The sequence below is a fragment of the Ovis aries genome, chromosome 13 (assembly GCF_016772045.2).
Source record: "Ovis aries strain OAR_USU_Benz2616 breed Rambouillet chromosome 13, ARS-UI_Ramb_v3.0, whole genome shotgun sequence".
Lineage (NCBI taxonomy): Eukaryota > Metazoa > Chordata > Mammalia > Artiodactyla > Bovidae > Ovis > Ovis aries.
The window spans coordinates 58,302,018-58,316,096 of NC_056066.1; the positions used below are offsets into that span (position 1 = coordinate 58,302,018).

A 14,079-nucleotide genomic window follows, 5' to 3' on the forward strand; every position below is an offset into this window, starting at 1 on the left:
TGAGCCTCAATCCCAGATAAACTACCCCCCAGGTACCTGGTTCACTGTAGCCATTCGGTATCTGTCATCAGACAAACGATAGCAGAGATTAGTCTGGAAAAGGGAAGATCAAAGCACACTTTCAGTCAGGGAGGAGTCTGCACAGGTGTGGACACTGAAGTGTGTTACAGAGCACAGTGGACTTCTGGGTGAGGCTGCCCCTTAGACTAGAGCTCCTCCAGTGGGGTGATCCTGTCCTCACCCTGGGGATATGTGTCAGTGTTCACAACCCTGAGTATTCATTGGAAGGACTGAAGCTGAAGCTAAGGCTCCAACACTTTGACCTCCTGATGTGAAGTGCTGGAAAAGACCCTGATGCTGGGAAACATTGAGGGCAGGAGGAGAAGAGGGTGACAGAGGATGAGATGGTCAGATGGCATCATCGACTCAGTGGACATGAGCTTGAGCAAATTCTGGGAGACGGTAAAGGACAGGGAAGCCTGGCGTGCTACAGTCCACCGGGTCACAAAGAGTCGGACACAACTTAGTGACTGAACACAAGAGGCATCTTTGGTTGTCACAATGGGGTGGTGATACTAGCATCTGGGGGTAGAAACCAGAGATGCAACTCAGCCCTGGGTAATGACACAAACAGCCCCACACAGAGAATCCCTCCGCCTGTTCAGTTCAGTTCAGTCACTCAGTCGTGTCCAACTCTTTGCAGTCCCATGGACTGCAGCATGCCAGGCTTCCCTGTCTATCACCAACTCCCAGAGCTTGTTCAAACCCATGTCCACCGGAAATACCAACAAATGATGGGTGGAGAAGCTCTGCCTGCTACAGTCCACCTGTTCACTCAGTTCCGTGCTCACCAGCAAACCTTCACCTCTTGCTTGTTCTGCTTGGTTGCTGGTGGTATCACCATAGCTACTATGGTTTCCACCAGCCAAACAACTGATTCCTCATGACAGGGGCAGATTCTGTTCACCAGAGCCCATGCTATTTCCAGGCAGCACAGTCACTGCTCTGTGTGTCCTTCAATATAAGAAGATCTATGCAAGAAAATCTATGCAGTAATCATATTCTGTTCAGCAAATGCTATTATGATCCCATTTAGCAGATGAAAAAACTGAATCTCAGAAAAATGAAGCAGTTTATTTCAGGGGACAGCTGCTGGAACAGAGAGCCGCTCGTTGACCCTGAAGTCTATACTCTTAAACCACTGTATTTAGCTGTCCCATTAAAACCATCCAATGCTTCTTTTTTGGACCCAACAGTTTACATAAGTATTTTCCTTTAATCTTCCCAGTCATCCTATGAGTGGGAGGCTGGATGGCTGTCTTACAAAGGCAGAAAATGAGTCTCAGAAAAGTTGCAGCTTGCTGGAGATAACCAGTGGAGCTGGGACTCTTCCCGGCCTGTCTTTCCACCAGCCACAGTTCTAATCACAGTAGCTGCAAGAAATGAGAAACCCTAGATGGTAGAGTTGGGGCCTATCTTTCTAGAAAGGGAGTGTTTTGCTGTAAATTAAGAAATTGGCACCAACTGATACATCAGTGCCTGCCTGACAGAATTAAGTTCCTAGACCTTCATGGCAGCAAATCAGACCCTGAGCGCAAGCAACAGCCTCAAGGGGATCACCCCCTCACCCTGTACCATCGATCACCCTGTGACATCAACCCGTGACACAACCCGCACTCATAACGAAGCACGATGCCACACAAACAACTGTAGGAACAAATACCAATGCCACCTTATGAATATTAGCGTGTATAAGTTTGGCATTTTTGCAGATAGCAACAGTGCAGAAAAACTTCCATTTGCAGAGTCAAGCTCCCATGAAAAATGCCCCAGCGATATCTTTAGGCATTATTATCTAGAATAAGCGTCAATAGCTATTACATCCTGAACATTTGCACTGATGATGTGGGCTCAGAAGCGTTCCATCAGATGAAGATGAGCATTCTGATACTGCTAAGAACACAGACGTCCTTGAAATGTGTTTCTTTCATCAGTTCTGCTAGGTTAACTTCCACGGCTGGCCCTATTTGAACTCCACTCTCAAGCAGCCAAACTCTGCCCGGCACTGTCCCCTCATTAGTAAAAGAAGCAGAAAGCTAATTGGTTTTTAAGCTGCTGATTCCCTGCATTTATCACTAAGACACCATAACCGGTTCCTGCCGGAGTGAAGGCCCATTTGTGCCAAGGCAAAGACTCAGCGGTCTTTTGTCTCAGTTTATGTGATGACCACTGGTAATTGGAAAATTACCTCTAAATTCATCTTTCAAAACACGACTAAAGTCTGGGCTAACCGTTGCAGGGTCCTTAGTCTATAACTTCCTGACAGGCTACTGGAAAGAAGCCAGATGAAAGTCTCAGGAAGAAAGTGAACATATAGTGCTAAAGCAAACAGCAAGATGAAGGGTGTCGGTACACATCCACTCCAGAGCCTAGAGCCTTCTTTCTCTGGAATGTTCCTTGACTTGGAGAGCCTGTTTGCAAGAGCTAAATGCTTGCAAGTTTGATGAGAAGACTGAGTTTCAGGAGTCACAAATGCTTATGTCTGCTGTTGTCAAGGAAGGTCAAGATCATCAGCAGTTGGGACATGCCTGGTGGTTCAGTGGCTAAGGCTCTGAAGTCCCAAAGCAAGGGACCCCTGTTCAATCTCTGGTCAGAGAACTAGATCCCACATGCTGTAATTAAAGCTCCTGTATGCCATAACTAAGACTTGGCACAGCCAAATAAACTGATTAATTAAAATATTTTTTTAAAAGACCATTGGCAGTGCCTTGCTCTGTCCACCGCAGGAACTCAAGACCTAAAAGTGTATTATATCAACTATAATTCAATTTTTTTTAAGTAACTGATAGATTTATAGTTTTTTTTTAAAGACATCGACATTTGGACTCTTCAGGTTCACTCAGCAGAGGAATGTCAGGTGCTGTTCACACCTCTGAGGGACAGAGGGGATCAAGGGAGCCCTTCCTTCCTGGAGCCACATTCTAAGGGGAAACAAACAATGGTCAGGCAAACATATGAGTAAGAATTCAGATGAAAGAGAGACTAACACATGGGGTGGTGATAGAAATCGTGTGTTGGGGAGGGGAGTATTCTAGACTATGGCTATACCAGGGAAAGCACACTTTTGTTGAGCAGGAGTTGTCATGTTTACATCAGAGGGAGGAGACTGCCCCCCCACCGCCCCCCCTCCCCTGGCAAAATGGGCCTGAATGCGGCATTTATGAGGAAAGCTGAGGCCAGGAAGTCTGTAGCCAAGAAACAGTGGGGCAGAGAGGGAGGCGGTGGGAAAGCCCAGAGGCCTCTGGCACGTGCTAGACAGGGTAGACATCGCCACCTCCTTCTAGATCAAGCTTTCAAGGTCAACAAACTGAAGACTAATTTCCTCATGCTCCAGCCCAGGCCGTTTAAAACAATAAAGACTAAATGGGTCCCAGGGAGCATCTCTATGAATGGTAACCTGATGAGAAAAATGTTTTGTCTGTAATAATGGATGTGTCTTTCATGGGAGAGAGAGAGAGATGAGCTGGGTCATGTTTATGATCTTTATGGCTGTAGGAAAATGATTCCCGCTCCTTAAGAAGTTAAGATGACAGCAGCAGCTTGCCTCCTTGCCACCCAGTCATCTCACCCATTGCCCTCGACAGAATGACACCTGTGTCTTCTCTCTCCTGCAGTCCGTGGAGATACGGCAGGCATTCCCATCAGCAAAGATCGTGGTTACCAGTGTGTGGTCGAAAGCCTGAATCTAAGCACCCAAGGGTACAAAGAGACGTGAGAGCAGAGATAAGGAAAAGAGAGGACTTGGTAAAATAACTTGGGTAGCATCACTCCCTGAGGCAAAGCCCACCAGTGGCTTTCTCTGGAACCTAAAGAGAGTTCGACTTCTGACCTGGGACCATCTGTGCTCCTGTAGGAGCCGGCCCTGCACTTCACCACCTCCCAGGCGCTCAGAGCGCAGGGAATGAGGGGTAGGGGCTTAGACTGGGCTGTATGGCCCGGGCAGACACAGAAGAAGGCAGATGTGAAGGAGTCCTGAGGGAATGCTTCAGAGTTGGGCTAGTGAAGAGACAGGCAAGTGAGAAAACCTGCAGGATGCAAGTGTGTGTGTGTTTGTGTGTGTGTGTGTGTGTGTGCACGGCTGGACTCCCAGGCCTTTGACCTCAGACAAGCCATCCTTGTCCCCATTCCACCAGGAGGAAATGGGGGACACCTGCACCAGCATCGATGTGTCGATGTGTCAGCACCATACAAAGTTTAATTATCATGACTCCAGAGCTGTCGTTTGACAAAAACAATGACTTCATAAGCTCATAAACCGCTTACAAGTACTCTTGGAATGATCCATAGTGCCAACCATTCAGTCCCCTCCTTCTGTGACTAAGTAATGGGAAGTGATGGGAAATATCCCACTTGGCTTGGGGCCAATCTGGCTCCTGCATCCTTTTGTTTGATTGACAAGAGGACTTAAAACTTCTTTCAATTAGTTGCCACGGTTTGAAACTCAGAGGAATTTACTTATACGCTCAGGCCCTGACTTGTCTAGAAAAATAAGGCTCGAGGCATTGCCTCTCTGTAGCTGTGGCTAAGTGGTGCTGGGAGTACCGGACCCCTCAGGAGAGGACACCCCCTGCTTCTGGCAGCCAGAGTCACCCATGGGCCTAGACCCTAGAGGCCATGGCTTTGCTGCTTTGTCCTAGATTTTAAAACATATCCTTTATCCTTGGACAACAAGGAGATCGAACCAGTCACTCCTAAAGGAAACCAACCCTGAATATTTATCAGAAGGACTGAAGCTAAAGCTCCAATACTTTGGCCACCAGATACAAAGAGCCGACTTATTGGAAAAGATCCTGATGCTGGGAAAGATTGAGGGCAGGAGAAGAGGGCAACAGAGGATGAGATGGTTGGATGGCATCATCAACTCAATGGACATGAGTTTGAGCAAACTCTGAGAGATAGTGGAGGACAAGGAAGCCTGGCATGCTGTAGTCCATGGGGTTGCAAAGAGTCGGACATGACTGAGCAACCGAACAACAACAACAACAATGATCCTTTATCCACAATGTCAGCACTCTGGGTGCTACATGGAAACAATTGCTGTCACAGGGCATGACGTAGGTTTCCTAAAGTGTGGAGGAAACGACTCTGGTAAAATAGTCCCCAATGCTTCCGCCTCCACGAGGCTCTCTTCCCATCTCCACAGACACCCTGGCACTCTGGGACCCAGCTCACAAGGCTTAGCTCCCAGATGCTATCCCCACCCCCTCGTCAGAAGCTGTCTACATGTGGACTTTGTGTGTGAGAGGACTTTGGAGTGTGAGCTATTTAGCACTGAAGTCAGAGTCATTCTGTCTCATCAGCGTAGTTCCAGGGCTGTGTTGCAAAGACCAACATGGCCCTCAATGTCAAGATAAGACAGGCGTGACATGGGACTGTGTGAGTTCTGTTGCACACACACAGCCACACTCCCATGCAAGTCGTATGGAAAAAATACAATATCCTTCCCAAGATTTCTGTCAATTTGCAAGGGGCTTAAATCCTTATGGTTACCGGGACGGGATGGGAGAGGAGGGGGTACGGCCATGCAGGCGGTTGCTCGAGGGATCCCGGGGGTGATGGTACTTGGTATCTTGATGGTGGTGGTGCCTGCACAAATCTACATGTGTGAAAGAACTACACACACACACAGAGGAGTGCAGGTAAAACCAAGAATTTAGGTAAACTCTGCGGACTGTACCCATGTCTGTTTCCTGGTTTTGATATTGCTCTGCAGGTACATAAGAGGTAACCACCACAGAAGACTTGGCAAAAGGTACGTGCCTCTCCCCTTCCCCACATTGCCATATACTCTTTTTTGGCAACTTCCGGTCAGTCCCTCATAGGTCAGTCGGTAAAGAATCTGCCTGCAATGCAGGAGACCTGGGTTTGATTTCTGGGTTGGGAAGATCCCCTGGAGCAGGAAATGGCAACCCACTCCAATATTCTTGCCTGGAGAATCCCATGGACAGAGGAGACTGGTAGGCTATAGTCCATGGGGTCACAAGAGTCGGATATGACTTAGTGACGAAACCAACCAACCTGTCAATCTAGAATGATTTTCAAAGCAGAAAGGTTAAAAACAAAACCAACACTCTCATGGTGGCCTCTGTGTCCAAACCCCAGTTCCGGGTTAAATTTATGTGTGGACCATTCCACCAACCCACACTGCCCTGCACTGCACACTTGAAGATGTGGAAGCCAGCCCTTCCTACACATATATAAACATCCCATATGCACACACATCACCCCCAAACTGAGGATTCTGTGTGTGTAGCAGAGCTCACTGACAGCTGGAGGGAGAGACACACAACCTGCAGCTTAATAAGATAACATCAGCTTAGGAGATAACCTCAGCCTTCCCTGGTGGCTCAGATGGAAAAGAACCTGCCTGCAATGCGGAAGACCCGGGTTTGATCCCGGGGCTGGAAAGATCCCCTGGAGAAGAAAATAGCTACCCACTCCAGTATTCTTGCCTAGAGAATTTCATGGATAGAGGAGCCTGATGGGCTAAAGTCCATGGGGTCACAAAGAGTCAGACACAATTGAGCGTCTAACACTTTCTAGGCAATACCTCAGCCATTTCACAGCACAGTTGACCCCCTGGACAACCCTGGCTGGAGATAGGTCCCCTAACAATGGGTGTTTTCAGTAGTAAATATAGCTAGGTTTGTGGTGGTTGGATTCCTGGATGTGAAAGTAGGGGACCCCTGATGGGCGGGGAGAACTGCAAGTTATATGAGGGCTTTCGACTCTGTGGAGGGTCAGTGCCCCCATCCCCGTGCTGCTCAGGTGTCCACACTATTGTCTGGTCGTCCCTCCCCCTTTCTCTCTTTTCCTTGCATGCCCTCCTCCTTCAACATCAGAAAAGGAAAGGCAAATGCAATAGAGGTGAATTCCCCAAGTCTAATGTGAGCAGTTTCCTTATCTCACCTAGGGTGTTGGCCGGGAACCTCTTCTACCCTCAGGCAACTTATCAAGGTGATTATCCACTCCACGTTAGGACAGTCCTGCTCTCCAGAGATATGAGTCAAGCTGCTTTAGACAATGGGTCTCCCCTTCGGTGGCTGCCAGAGGGGCTCCTGGCCTGCCCCAAGCAGCCTCTGGGAGACCTGGTTGATCTGCCAGCCTCCTACTGGCTCATCTGGGCTTCTAGTTTGCTTTCCAAGCCTCTTCCTTCCTTCCTTCTTTCCTCCCTTCCTTCCTTCCACCTATCCATTCACGAATATTTGGCTGAAACGCAACCCTGAGTACCCCTAAACTAAAGAGAAGCCCACTGGCTCTGCATCTCAGGAGGCAAGCCCTACACACAGAGACTCTGAGTCCCTGTCACCCACAATGCATCCCTTGTTCCAAAGGAAAATGATCCCTTCCCCTTTCCAGAGTCATGATTCTGAACTTTAATTCTGTAGAATATATATTTTGAAACATGTCTTGATGAAAACCCAGAAAGACTTTGGGGAGAAGACAGAAACCATGAAAAGACTCTCAGCTTCCATCTGGGGATTCTGTTTCTTGTTACTGTTTTATGGCAGGTAGGCTTTCTAAACCCTTCAGATTGAGAAGTTAAAGAAGTATTAGACAGTAGACAGCTAACCTTGAAAGGTAAATGGAACCCACTACACATTTATTCTGAACTCTTGACTCTTGAAACCAGGTAAATTTATTGCGTAAAATGATTGCACAACTATTCATTCAGGTCCATTCATTCAACAGACATTTGTTGAGTGCCTTGCACGTGGCAGGCCTGACCCAGTACCGGGAAGAGACAAACAGCAGATTAGAAAGCACACACACACAGGAGGGACCTTGGCCCTCGGGGAGCGTGCATTTTAGTGATATTTGTTGTGAACACACCATGAGCCTTCAGGTTTTAGAGGAGATGCCAGCTACTCTGGAATGCTGGGGAACATGAGGCTGACAACAGATGGGGGGTTCAGTTTTAAACAGGGAGTTCAGAGAAGGATCAGAAGAACCGAGATCAAATTTTACGGGAGGCAAACCTTTTCCTTTGTCCTCCAAGGATCTCCAGCTGCACCTGAGAATTAAATGATCTAAGACAGATTAATAGGTTTCCCAGGTGGTTCAGTGGTAAAGAAACCATCTGCCAATGCAGGAGATGCAGATTCGATCCCTGGATTGGGAAGGTCCTCTGGAGAAGGAAATGGCAACCCACTCCAGTACTCTTGCCTAGAGAATCCCATGGATAGAGGATCCTGGTGGGCTACAGTCCATGGGGTCGCAAAGAGTCAGACACGACTTAGCAACTGAGCACTCACCCAAGACAGGTTAACAGGAGTAACGCAGATTGTTGCATGGACTTGGGTACCCCGAAGGGAACAAGGACCCAGTGAAGGGACCAGGTCTGGGTGTTTATCCACCAACTTGGGCAAAGACGGCCAACTATGGAAAAGTAATAAAACATGGGGAGACTAAAGGAAGATAGGAAGTATTTGAACAGGTCTGCTTGTTCAGATTTCTTTCTGCCTCCATGCCCCATCTCTGCAACAAGACTGTTTCTCTCCTCCTAGTACCAGGAAAGCAGCATGTGGGGGTTTCATCTCCTGCTTTCAGGAAGAAAGAAAAGGGAAGGGGGTTAGGGGGTCCTGCTTGCATCTGATCTTTTCCAAATGCCTTTAGCTCAAAATAATCCTTATGCCAAAGCGAGGTCTTTGGGGTGGCACATTCTGCCATCTTCCAAACTCCAAAGTCCTCGAGGGACACCCTGCTTAGGGTGTGAGGGACAATAAGGGGCTGTGTGGCAGAAGCAGGTGGAAGAGAGGTGGTCACTTGACATCTGGGGGTGGATGAGAGACACCAACTCTCATGGCATCTGGGGGGCTCTGTGTGGGGCAGGATTGTGTTTCGAGCAGAGGTGAGATTCTAGTCATCTGGGCTGGGTGGAAGCAGGGGAGGGTCGGAGGGGTGGTCAGAGCACTGGGAACGGAGCAGGGACCCATCGGTGTGGTTACCACTGGCCTTGACAAGAGCAAGAATGGAGTAGCTCCTGCGAAGACCAGGACATCCCAAGCTCTCCTCAGGACCGGGCAGTGCTGGACCTCACTCATCTTAGGTTTTAGAGTAGGATTATCAGGGAGAATATCAGCGAGATAGTGAAGGACAGGGAATCTAGCGTTCTACACTTCGTGGGGTCACAAAGAGTCGGACACGACTTAGCAACTGAACAACAACAACCATGATGCTGAATTTAGACCTTTTTTTAACCCTGAACCTACTGGAGAAATATAAAAATGTAAAACAATACCCCTTTATCTGTTCTGTGCCAAAAGATTCAGGGATGTCATTTTGTTTTAAGGCAGATTTAATTTTAGAACTAGCAAAAGAAATCTAAAAAGTGAAGCTTAAAAGACTCGCAGAATTCCAACGACATCAACTCATTTTATTATAAATAATAATCGTTGCACAAATCAGTGAAAAATATTAACACCTGATATTTATTTTGTATTTACTATATCCCCAGCACTGTGTTATTTTTCAGCACTTGACATGGATTATTTCATTTATTCCTCATAATAATAAAGTTAAGAAGGCACTATTTTTAGGCTCAAGTTAGAGATGAAAACATAGAAGCTCAGAGAGGGTGAGTAAACAGTTGAAGGCCACACAGCAGGGAAGCCGGGTACCACTTCTACTGCTACTTTATGCTTCCTCTGGATGTTGAATAGCAGTGAGGCTTGCCTGGGACGTAGAGACAAATGGAACAGTCCATAAGCCCTCAGCATTTATTTCAGACTTTTGAGCCTACAGAATTTTTTTCCAACAACAAAAAAGTAAACCACCTTTTCTTTTGCATTAGTTTCATGTACTACTTTTTAAAATTATGTACAGAAAAAAAGAATCCCTCCCATTGACCTCTTCACCTCTTCAGCTGACCAGCCCACAAGTTAACTACCAATCATGGGCTGCACTTTCCAGAGTTTTACCCCCAAATATGCTTGTTATCACACTCCATTTAATCAGACAATGTAATCAAGCATTAATCATTTATTTGTCTACTTATTTCCCCAATGTTTTTTCATGTAGAAGCAGGACAAAGTAGAGGTTATAATGGTAAAGTTCTGGGCAGTTCCAGAACACTTCCTGGACTTTTGCTTAACAGTAAAATGGGGCGTCCCTGGTGGTGCAGCTGGTAAAGAATCCACCTGCAATGCGGGAGACCTGGGTTTGATCCCTGGGTTGGGAACATCCCCTCGAGAATGGAACGGATACCCACTCCAGTATTCTGGCCTGGAGAATTCCATGGACTATATAGTCCATGGGATCGCAAAGAGTTAGATACGACTGAACAACTTTCACTTCATTCCCATGCTTGTACCCTGCCTCTTCCCTTCTCACAAACATCCCACACAATTTTAAGAATTCTCTCCCACACCTTCTCTGTCCCCAAACTCTTCCTCCGAGGCCAAGTCCACCAACAATGCCGAATGGCTCGTTATATAAAAGTACATTTGCTCTGCGTTCATACCAAAGGTCAAAGTATAAAGACCCGTATAACAACAACAGTGTTTGCCAAACAGGTTAACTGGCATGTTCGAAAACGGACACTCCTTGGCAACCCATTGGTTGAAGCCAGAATGACAGCAATCAATCACATCTCAGGCAAAAGAGCGAGGCTGTTTAGGTACTTTTTCGGGACGAGTTATCTTTATGACGTGCAGAGGAGCCAATCTAGTCCCTGTAAAAGTGGATTAAAAAATAATTTACTGCCAGTTGCTAGTCAGGCTTTGGTGCAACAGAAGTAAATAAATACAGAAACAACCAGCTATGCAGAAGAAAACCTTGGTATCTGCTCTCCAATTCTAATATTTAACAAAGTAAAAGTTAACTTTCACTCTGCTTTTCCTTAGAATTGAATTGATTATAGTAACACCCGAAGTTGAGGATCTTAGCACCAGGGCTACCTCCTAACCTATTAGGTGTTAAATTCTCTTTACCTTAGAGCAGGCCCACCATCCATTCAGGCAAATGGCCCATGGATGTTGAGTCTGGAAATTCTGGGATCAGATCTGCTTTTGAAAGATCCTCTTAGCGCCCCCATCTCCCCACAATGGAGCTATATGAGTTCATTATCAACACCTACTGCATGAGTGAACAGTTGTTGAAAACAGTAAAATGTTCTAGGAAGGCTTCTTAAAATGAAGGGCTTCAGCGATGTCTTTCCATTGTTCAGGTGATTATCCCTGCAGGGTGACAGTAGAAAATCACCCTGACATTTATTTATGTGAGACTCAGGATATAAAAATCACACTCACCCTTCATGGATGCTAGAGAAGCCAGAAAAATGAGTGGTGAAGCGTTACAGGCGCCAACATCCAGCGATTCCACAAAGAGCTGTGGAGGGTCCCCTCTGTCCCAGGTACGTTGGATACACAACTACTGACAAAGACCCCTTGTCGCAGATTTTCTGGCAGTTCCAACCTTTAGTCAGCATTGCATCATCAAACTCCTTTTCCACTTGGGAAGCTCAAATACTTCAATGTTTAATTTACCACGTGGCTTGTAAAGATTTTGCACTCAAGTTAGAGGGGCAGGGACTCATTAAGAGGTAAGCTTCATGACATCACATTGGAAGCAGTGAGCAGACAGAATAATTTCAAAAGACGATGACAGCACTTGCTGGCCTGCCTCATTTAGTGCTGTCCTGCAAGACACTCATTTCATATTTTTTATTGTTTCAAAGTATTTTCACATTGACCACATGTATCTCTGTGTAAATCGATTACATTTCCAGATAATATTAATAATATATATCATGTCTGTCCCATGCATCCATGCCTCCTGGGTCAAAAACAGACCCTAGAGGTAAAGCCTATAGCAAAGAGAGCTAAGCAGGTGTTCGGACACTTGCACCAAGCACTAATGTAGCTTCCTGCCCTTGTTCTATGTAAGCACCATACACTTGGCAGGACCCTTTTTTACCCTGAGCCACACTGGCTGATCAAAAGCTGATACTGTGGGTGGGCTGAGGAACAATACTGCCCTCGATGCTAAAAGGCCAGAGGCTACAGGCCTCTGGGTATCTCCCAGGAACCCATCCACCAAGCAGCTGTCAACCACACAGAAGTCCCCTGACATCCTGTGCAAGAGGCATGGTGAGCATCTTTGTCTTCTGGAGGAGCCAAATGACCGACAACTAAACGTGGGTACTGGAAGGACCGGAGACTGGCTTATCCCAACCCCAGGCATGTTTAGGAGATGAAACAGCACTTGCCTTAGGAAGAGCGGGCAGGACCTCCCGGGTCTTGGCAGGGCTATATTACATCCATCAGTGCCATCGAGGACACCGACGATGGCAAAGCCCAGCCAGATGCAAAGCTCTGGATGTTAGAACAGACACACAGCTCAGCTTCCACCCTGTGTGGCCACTTGCGATAATTAGGAGATGGGTCTGGATGGAGCAGGATAAGAACTGCAGAAGAAAACGTCTGGGAAGAGGTACGGGGGTCAGTGAGAGTGCTCAGTCATGTCCGATTCTTTGCAAACCCATGAATTGTAGCCATCAGGCTCCTCCATCCATGGAATTCTCCAGGCAAGAATACGGGAAGGGGTAGCCACTCCCTTCTCCAGGGAATCTTCTCCACCCAGGGAATCTTCCTGACCCAGGGATCAAACCTGGGTCTCCTGTATTGCAGGCAGATTCTTTGCCATCTGAGCTACCTGGGAAACCCACCAAGGAGGCAACTAAATCGAATCTGAGGCATTTAGACTTGACAATTGTGGACCCAGGAGTTAATTGCTCTTTTCATTTTCAACTAAATGCAAGTGGCCTGCCTCCTTCTCTATCTCTAACTCCTGATAAACAAGGATCAAGAGTTTAACTGGTGGAAACTGCCCCCCACACTCTGGATGGAACAGGGTCACATCTCATTTTGCAAGTCTCCTGTGCTCCAAGAGCCTATTAGCAGAAGTTCAGCATCTCCTTCTGAAGACGTCCACCCCCAACACACATCCCACCTCCCCTCGTATTATATCATCCAAGATGGCAGGGAGGCTCAGGAAGCAAGAAGGGAAGGGTCAGTTCAGATTCCACAGAGAACCCGGAATGGACATGACAGTCACCTGCCTCCTTGAAGAAGCAAGCCCTACCAAAATCAAGCTTCCACATTCTGGATCCTTCCAGAGGCTGTCAGCCATGTCCACTGCCTTAGGATTGAGGTTGGCCAACAGGTGGGCTCCAGAAACTGCCCATCCTTGGAATCCAGCCCCGGTGCTGCCTGGGGAACAGCCTCACCACCCCTGCATGGCAAGGGACAGGTTCACTTCATCATGAGCCACACGTGAGGGCTCCTCCCCCTGCCCTGGTCAGCGGAGCTGCCTGGACATCCTGGAAGGAAGACAACCTTCTGGGGTGTCCCTCTTACCTCTGCCTTCTGAACAAAGGCCCTTCGGAGGCTCCAAAGTGACATGTCCTTCAGCGGGAGGTCTTCCAGTGAGTCCCAGAGATACCTGAAAAGAGTAAAGGAAACGCTTTACAATCTTTGCTGGAACTTCCTATGTGAGAACTAGTTTGGAAAACCACAGGTCTGTCTCCTTTGCTTTATCTCCTTTGAGTAGTTCATCCACGTCACCCTTCTCTCCTCTTCAAGGAGGCTCTCCCCTGCTTGCCCTCTACCCCGTAAAGCCCCTACTTTTCCCTCCAAGTCTATTTCTGTTTCCCCTTTCTACATCTCTCCTTTCCTTTAAAAAATGTGCTTTTAATCAGTAGTTGAAATTTCTAAACACAAATTTGTGATATAAATACTGGCAAAACATTGTAGCTGGATGAGCATTAGAGCAGTAACACAAAATTACCCAAGAAGACACTAAAGAGGTCGTGATTGTTCAAGCAGAAAAACTCATTTCAATGATTTAAAAGAAGTTATTGAAACACACTCTTTTCCCAGTAACCTTCAAATATTTATCTTCTCCTCATAAAGCATATAAATTTTCATAGAAACCCAGACACAGTATTAAAACTAACCATCCAAGGTTTTAACCAACAAACCTATTACAGCTGCTATGTGAGGGATTTTTTTCTTAATT

General features: G+C 46.9%; 1 long non-coding RNA gene across 1 annotated transcript; it reads right to left on the bottom strand.

Moving 5' to 3' along the window:
• Positions 1-9,415: 9,415 nt before the first annotated feature.
• On the bottom strand, positions 9,416-13,825 carry LOC121816192 (uncharacterized). Its single transcript, XR_006055667.2, has 3 exons — positions 13,419-13,825; positions 11,310-12,482; positions 9,416-10,732 (listed from the first exon to the last, which is right to left on the bottom strand). It is a non-coding gene; the product is annotated as an uncharacterized LOC121816192 (long non-coding RNA).
• Positions 13,826-14,079: the final 254 nt, after the last annotated feature.